General features: G+C 32.3%; 1 long non-coding RNA gene across 1 annotated transcript; it reads left to right on the forward strand.

Annotated features, from left to right (window-relative positions):
* Positions 1–6,689: 6,689 nt before the first annotated feature.
* LOC136274053 (uncharacterized) lies at positions 6,690–7,536 on the forward strand. The gene is made up of 3 exons (XR_010712333.1): positions 6,690–6,845; positions 7,180–7,242; positions 7,414–7,536. It is a non-coding gene; the product is annotated as an uncharacterized lncRNA (long non-coding RNA).
* The last annotated feature ends 729 nt before the right edge of the window (positions 7,537–8,265 follow it).

Here is an 8,265-nt window from a genome sequence, read left to right on the forward strand (position 1 = left end):
CCTGGTATCATCAAAAATATGTCACTTTCTTTCATATTCATTAAACTGAATCCATCCACTTCATTATCTGTAGTGTCAAATTTAAATGCTCATGTAAAGACAATATTGTCCTCAAAGTTTATGTGACTTTTTGGACATTCATGGATTTTAGGTTTCATTTTATGGTTAACACCAACAAAAATCTACATTAAATAACATCACAAACATTTGTCCTCCTACTGTATGATTAATCTGAGGCCATCTGTATTTTAAATTTAGTGCAGGTAAACAAAGTTTCCTCTGTTAATCTACATGCAAAAGTTTTAAATACAGGACAATATTCAATGATATCTAATCGCTCTCTACTTTAAAATTCTTTGAAATTCGCTGACTTGTGTGGTGGTATGAAAGATACAATTCATAGAAATGAAACTCATATTCCCGATACAGTTCTAACTCATATTCCCGATACAGTTCTACAGACAAGCTGTGTTAAGCTCAAGGGGATAACATACAGAATTGGAAATGTACTATTGAAGAGTTATGATGAAGACGATTTGGATTTCTGTTTAATTAATGATATATATGTGTCAAATAACATAAAATACTTTTAATGCAAGGGAAGATTTTTTAAGATTTAAAACATATTTACTATATGGCCATATTGGCCCCACCCTAGAGCCTGAACACCTAACAAAGGGTTCCTGAATTTCACAACTTTAGTAGAGGCCCTCATGGACATTATAACCTATATTAAGTCTTTTGCACACATGTGTGGGAGTAAAGAAGAAGAATTTTTTTAAAGATTTAAAACATTTTTACAATATGGCCATATTGGCTCCACCCTAGAGCCAGAACCCCTGACCCAGGGGTCATGAATTTCACAATTTAGGTAGAGGGCTTCATAGACATCATAATTATCCATTTACTTTTTTAAAAATATATATGGTAATAGAGAAGAAGATTTTCTAAGATTTAATACATTTTTACTATATGGCCATATTGGCCCCACCCTAGAGCCAGAACCCTTGACCCAGGTGTCATGAATTTCACAATTAAGTTAGAGGGCTTCATGGACATCATAACCATGCATTTATTTTTTTAGAAATATATATGGGAGTAGATTAGAAGATTTTCTAAGATTTAATACATTTTTTACTATTTGGCCATATTAGCCCCACCCCAGAGGCTGAACCCCTGACCCATTGTTTGCCTATCAAACTTGGTGAAAAAGCATTTATTCTGACCAGTGGATTATCATTTTGAAATGCCATTTTGATAAGTTCCTCTATTGAAACCCCTGGAACTAATGGCTCCACTTACAAATCACTGATAGGAAAAAATTGTTTTCTTTATTTAATATGTAGGAAAAAATTGTTTTCTTTATTTAATATGTAGCATAAATTTGTCATGCAAGTTTCAAAAGCAGAAGCATTGATAAGTTATGGCACATTTTGAGTATTTGAATAGTGTAGCAATATATGATTGAAAAAAATATAACAATGTAAGCTCTTATAATTGTTTGTACATTGGTAGCACTTGCTTGCAACAACACAAAGCCAAATAATATTTGATGCAAAGCATATAAAGCGCAAACATATAAACCAGCTAAAACATGTGACCATAAACATCATCAAGAAAAGCATATATCACCATGATCACTGTATATATTAATACAATTTCCACTACCTACCTTTCATATGGGCCTGAACATGCTGAAGAAAGATAATTTGCTTTGTTTTCACCTTGTTCGCCATGTTCACTTTTACTGATGATTTCTGGTCTCCTGATCAATATGTAAATGAAATTCATCCAAATTTAGTGTTTAACAGTTTAGGAACAGATATACACAAAAACATGTTAAACATGTTAAACTTCTTGGAGGTTTCAGTTTTGGTAAACTTGACAGAAGAACTAACACATTCATTATCAGGTTATTCCTGACATGATGCGATAGGGCACAGTTGAAAAGAATTAACAAACAAATAACCTGCATGTGCAAGTCAATGTTTCCATAAAATAAATTACCAGTATATCACGATATATTATCAAGACTTCGTCTTGTATTATCTATTTTTCCCCTTTTCTCTCTACCCTTCTTTTTCTCCTGCTCTATCAAATATTTCTAGGTTAAAAATAATATTTTATCCTCTGGGATCGATATGATAGGTTTTTGTTTTGATTTATTTGGTGCAGAATGGCCATCCGTCCCCATACTCAGCAATCATCGCTAGCATTAAGTACTTTCATTAATCTCTAATACAGATTAAATCGAAATAATTAAATTTGAAAAAAAATATGGTGATGCAACGTTCGATTTTTAATTGTTATAACGTTACTCTTAAAACAATACAAAACACATTTAAAACTGTTTTGATTTAGTCACATTAGTATTTAGAGATTAAATTGCATGTTAAAAGTTAAATGATGAGTGAACAACAGTGGAGCGACCAGATTATCGCCCCCGATGCATAACAAACCAATTTTATTTGATGAAGTCATAATACGTCTAAAGTACATGTAATAATTATAACTGATGTTATGGAATAAATTAATCAATACATACATTTGTATATTGAGATTGGAGTGGCCAAATTACCGCATCCGATTGAAAACACTCCGTTTACAATGGTCCCTAATCTATAAAATGCAATGTAAATTCATCATATAATATAGGACAAAGTGGTCAAATTATTGCCTCCTATTGATTACACTCTTGTTATAATGGTCAATAACCTATAGTATGTAATATAATGATTAAATTTATCTTTAAAATACCCATACTGGAACGAAGCGGCCAAATTACCGCCTCTGATTGATAACACTCCGGATACAATGGTTAAGAATATATAGCATGTAATATAATTATAAAATTCAACATTAAAAATACTGATAGTTGGACGGAGCGGCCAAGTTACCGCCTCCGATTGATAACACTCCAGTTACAATGATCAATAATCAATAACATGTAATAAAGTAATAAAATTTATAATAAAAAATACTGATAGTTGCACGGATCGGCCAAATTACCGCCTCCGATTGATAACACTCCGGTTACAATGGTTTAGAATCAATAGCATGTAATATAATAGTCAAATCCATCATAAATAATACCGGGACTGAACGGAAGGGCAAAACATATGCCTGAAATACTTAAATGCAAGCAATGGTTTAATTTAATTATGATAATTTTCAACAATTTCTTTGATAGTTTTTGGAATGTTTCCAGATCCTGTAAGTGTGAAAGTAGATATAATTTGTGGCATTAAACATTTTTCTACCCAGTCTGTTCTTCCTCGCTCTTAGGCACGCTTCTTTTACACGGTTTCCACGCAGATGTTTTACTCCCGCCATACCAATGGATGGTGACCTCCTCTCCCTGATGTGATAGTATCTGGCCTATCTGCGGCCATTCTCCAGCGTAACGAGGGACATCCATCAATGCCATCATCCCAACCATGGTAGGGGAAACTGCTTCCGTCCGCTTCCGTCCAATGACCACCTACCATTTTCCAAATAAATATAAATATAGGCATATAATAAATAAATGATATATGTTATTTGGGGTTAAGATTGTATATCTTTCGGAAGATACAGTGATAATCGGTTGTCCTGTTGCCTTTCACTGCCGTTTTCTGCTAAAACAGTATTAGTATGCTTTATTAAGAATCTCTTAATCCGGTAATAGTTAATTAATGAAGTATCAACATATTTTACATAGTTTTTTTTCAAAAATAGATTCATGTATTTTTATACAAAACAACGGAATCGCAGAATTAAGTACTCTTGTAAAATATTAAGTAATTTACAGCAGTCATAAGTTAATGGGAATAATGCATGTTTATGATTCTATGTCAGATTTAAGGTAGTACGCATCAAATTAGAATTTATTTATATTATTTCTGGGAGGAATCTTTGATGATATGTTCCCACATTTCTAGTATATGAGAAAATTTCTCATATATTTTCAAACTCTGAATTTACGACAGTGATAAGAGAAGTATCAAGATTACACATGACAATAAGAATTGCTTAAAGTAAAAACTAATTGAAAATTTACGATTTTCGGGCTATCGAAATATTGAAAATAACAAATAAATTACAGGGGGAATAGGGTCCTCTGTGTCTGAAATGTCGAGTTCTATATCTTCTTCTTCTATGTTTGACGAGTTCTGGCATTTTTTGTGTAGCAACCGCTTTTGGATCTCTTCATCTTCATCGTCCGAATTTTCTGAATCTTCATTGACTGAATTATATCAATATTTTCATTCAATTTCTTCATAATTATATCAGCATGGACTTCATGTAGGAATTATGCATTCATGATCAGACCATGCATTATATCATACAACCGAATATGGACCACTAAAACGATTGCGATTTTCTCTCTCTCTCTCTCTCTCTCTCTCTCTCTCTCTCTCTCTCTCTCTCTCTCTCAATACAACGTCACAACCATACACTTCCCCATCCAACAGACGGGTGTTTACATTAAATACAGTCACAAACAGGCAAGGCTCTTTTGTTAACATTTTTGATGGTTTATAAATTCTGTTTTTAATCATCAAATATAAAGTTTCAAAATATATCATCATAATTTTTGTGAAAGCTTAGTTAATGTATCTGGTGGATGAAACTCAATTACTAGTACACTGCATACCTTCAGCAAAAAAAATTTCCCACCACTGTTTGTGCTCATCTTTGGCAAAATATTTAAATGAGCCCCTCACATCCCGCTGAAGTCTCTCCAAGTCAATGTCCTCCACACATGGACTAATTTTATTGAAGATTAATTTATTACTTTTTAGAAGATTTCCTTCAGATTTTTGCCAGATTTGAAATTTTCTACAAAAAAGAAATCATGTGGCGGAGAATATTCTTTCAATTTTAAGTATAAAGGCAATTAACTATGTATCAATTGTAGTTAATAGTAATCATTTGTTTAGACTCATGATCATAGGATTTTTTTCTTGTTATTTTAATCATATCTATGCAACAGCTGATCACTACACATACCCGATCGGTCGACCATTTCTTCCAAAAAATTGTTGCTTTCCCCTCTTCCCTAATGATTTTGAAAACATGTGGCTTTGAATGCCCTGAAATATTTTCGAGGTCCAACGCCTCTGAAACGTTGTGAACTCTGTCTGTTCTTATTCCTAAAAAATGCATGGAATAAAAGTATATGACCCAAAACTATAGCTGAAAGTCTGCATTTTATATTTCCATCATCGCATTTCACTGGTGAAAGAAGAAGAAATAACGAGAGGCGAGAAAGTCTTTAGAAACTCTGGGAAATAGTATTATCACCTGTTAGTACCGGAGTATAACACCTTTCAAACAATGTAATCAATTAGTCAGTGTCAAAGTACTTCGCCTGGAAAGGAGGCTCTAGATTCTGGAGGTAGAAACAAATTTGTTTGAATGTTAAGATGGTAGCAATGTCCGAATTTAATTGAATATGAAAGATTGTACATCGACCTTTTGGCCTGAGACTAATTGATTCATTATTTCGATTGTGGACAAGTGAAATTCCACCGAGGAGACAAGATTAACGTTCTATAACGAGGCTTTAATTTAGCATGGATTCATTGTAATTATGTTTATTTATAATGTTAGGGAACAATGAAAATCATGAGTATCTATGCAGATAAGAGAGAAGTGAAAGAATCTATTGATAATGGATACTAGAAGTAGGATTGTAATTTTTCAGATGATTTGTACATATTACTAGTGTGCAATGTTTATGATTACAGTCGATTTTCGTCAATAAGAATATTTATGTTTCTCTTTGTAAGAGGGCAAAGTATATTTAACATCGGGTTCGAGATTCACATTTACATTTTATATAATACTTAAAATTTGGAAATGAAAAAGTATTTTAATGTTTATATCCTAATTGAATAACTGTTAATGCGTGGACCCTAAGGTCCACGCAGAAAATATATAAGCGAGGTTAAACCGGATGCTATGGGGAAAATTCAGCCTGCTCATGAGCTAGCCTGGTTCCTGTGCGTAATGGGTAGCTCAGGGAACCAGGCTAGCACACGTTTATCTGAATCGGGATCGGGATTCCGTGCCATATGCACACATAAGTTCAAAGGCGCTGTAATTGTAAAGTTGTCGGTAAACAGTACAGAAACAAAGTATTCCTTTTAAAGAAATGTTTGGCATGTGATATTAACTATCAGTATTGTGAAATAAGTTAATGTTATGCCGAAACTTCAATATTCATCAAATAGCATAATTTGCAATGTTACACATGCAACTTAACTTTACTTTTATAGTAGGCAAGGCTAGAGAACTTAAGTATGATTGAATAATTATGTCACTGTATAAAAGTTTCAATTTCAAGAAAATATGAAAATTTTAATTTACACAAAGATGTCACTGCAAAGGTAACAAAGTAGTGCGAATCGTAATATGTGCGCAAATAGTAGAATTCACCGAATGCCTGATACTACACATGCAAGCTTCATTCATAGATTAGATCATAATTTTTTTTAAAGTATGAATCCTTTAAATTTTGAGATAAAAAGTCAGGGCTATACATACATGTACAAACGTAATACAACGTACAAATTTAGTGGTTAAAAGCAGAGGGCTAGAGTCGGTGGAATCTCTGATAATCTTAAGGCTTTCACGTTTTCGTTGGAAACACATGCAAATGGTCCACGTATTGTAGTCCTTTTTTAAAGGACAGCAACTTGTATTATCAGTATTCGGTTGTAAGTAATTTTTATTATTAATTTTTTACACTTGTGAATCTGTCCATTGATTGGTCAATTTACGGTATAGGCAGTAGGCCATCTTTTGGCGGCATTTTCATCGTAGATGTTGACGGGGAAAGACCTTTTTGTCTAATAGATGTGAGTAATGATATTTTTGCCTTACATTCATATTAGATCAAATACTTATGTAACAAGTGATTGATTATTCTATTTATAACTATATATTTTATGGAATAATAAGTTCTGTGTAATTAACAGATCGAAAGTTGTTTATTTCTAGTCAGAGAATTGATGTTATCTTGACATCTAGTCAGTTGTGTATAAGTATGTTTATAGGTTAAAATAATAGGTGACCCGATATTATAAATGATTGTTTGATACGAAACGTTTTTATTACAATAGTGGTTCCTTATCAAATATGTTTAGTTGTTACTAATTGAGAAGTAAGACCTGGTATATTTATATTGAACAGTCCTCATATGCTGACGTCACAGTCACAGTGACCGGAAGCCCTAATACAGCATTCCTTACTTAGGTTTGTGAACTGTGTACATTATTATTACATTATTTATAATTCATATTATTCTTACTTAGATGTTATGTTGTATGATAAAGTGTAATAGCAAGAGGTCATAAACATTTTTTATGAAATCATGTCAGTTGATGTATGACTATCATTTTCAATTATTTATATTGTTTATTATAGGACCACTGTCAATATTACCAAATAATAAACTATCAAGAATAAATGAACTGCAACATATAAGGACTGTGTATTCTTATGTGCTACATCTTGATCAACAAAGAATATTTCAAAAACCGATTATGGATATACCAAATTGAATTCACTGGTCATTAGAACTTCGCTGTAACCGAGTTTACTGTATATTTACTTCTAAAGTATTTTTGTTGGATTTTTTAATCATTGTGTATTCTTAGTGGTATTTTTGGAGTAGTTGTTTACAGTTATATTGAACATAAAGTCATAAACAGAGGACAATTATATAAAAGATAAGGACGAGGAATGATGAGGTTAAAAATTTTAGAGTTATATTTAATAGTGATTTAAACAGAGTCACAGATTTCAGACGGTTCTTTACAACTTAACAATGAAATTACAACACTTAACTATACTAGAAGTGAACAATACTCAATCTACTTAACTGAACCGCAAAACTTATGATCTAAAGAATACTGAAACTGCTGAACTGAACAATGCTGAAACTACTTAATTTAACAAAGAAACTTCTGAACTTAATAATAAAACAACCTAACTAGACTAAACTAAAACTACTTAACTGAACAACGAACCCTTATTTTTACGTCACAGAAAAGATAATCACAGTATACGGAGGCCGTTATATTGCTTCCGTCAGAAAAAATGAATCATACTGTACAGTGTGTATTATTTCCATTCCATATAAAAGATATATAAATTGTTACGACAAGTTTCTGCAGTCTTCACAATACAGTTATTTCAAACTTTTTTATTACTGTATTATTTACCTTTAAAATACCTCCAGCTGTTCACAATCCTTCTCATCTCTGTTCTTCTTTC

The sequence above is a fragment of the Magallana gigas genome, chromosome 1, assembly GCF_963853765.1.
Source record: "Magallana gigas chromosome 1, xbMagGiga1.1, whole genome shotgun sequence".
NCBI classification, from domain to species: domain Eukaryota; kingdom Metazoa; phylum Mollusca; class Bivalvia; order Ostreida; family Ostreidae; genus Magallana; species Magallana gigas.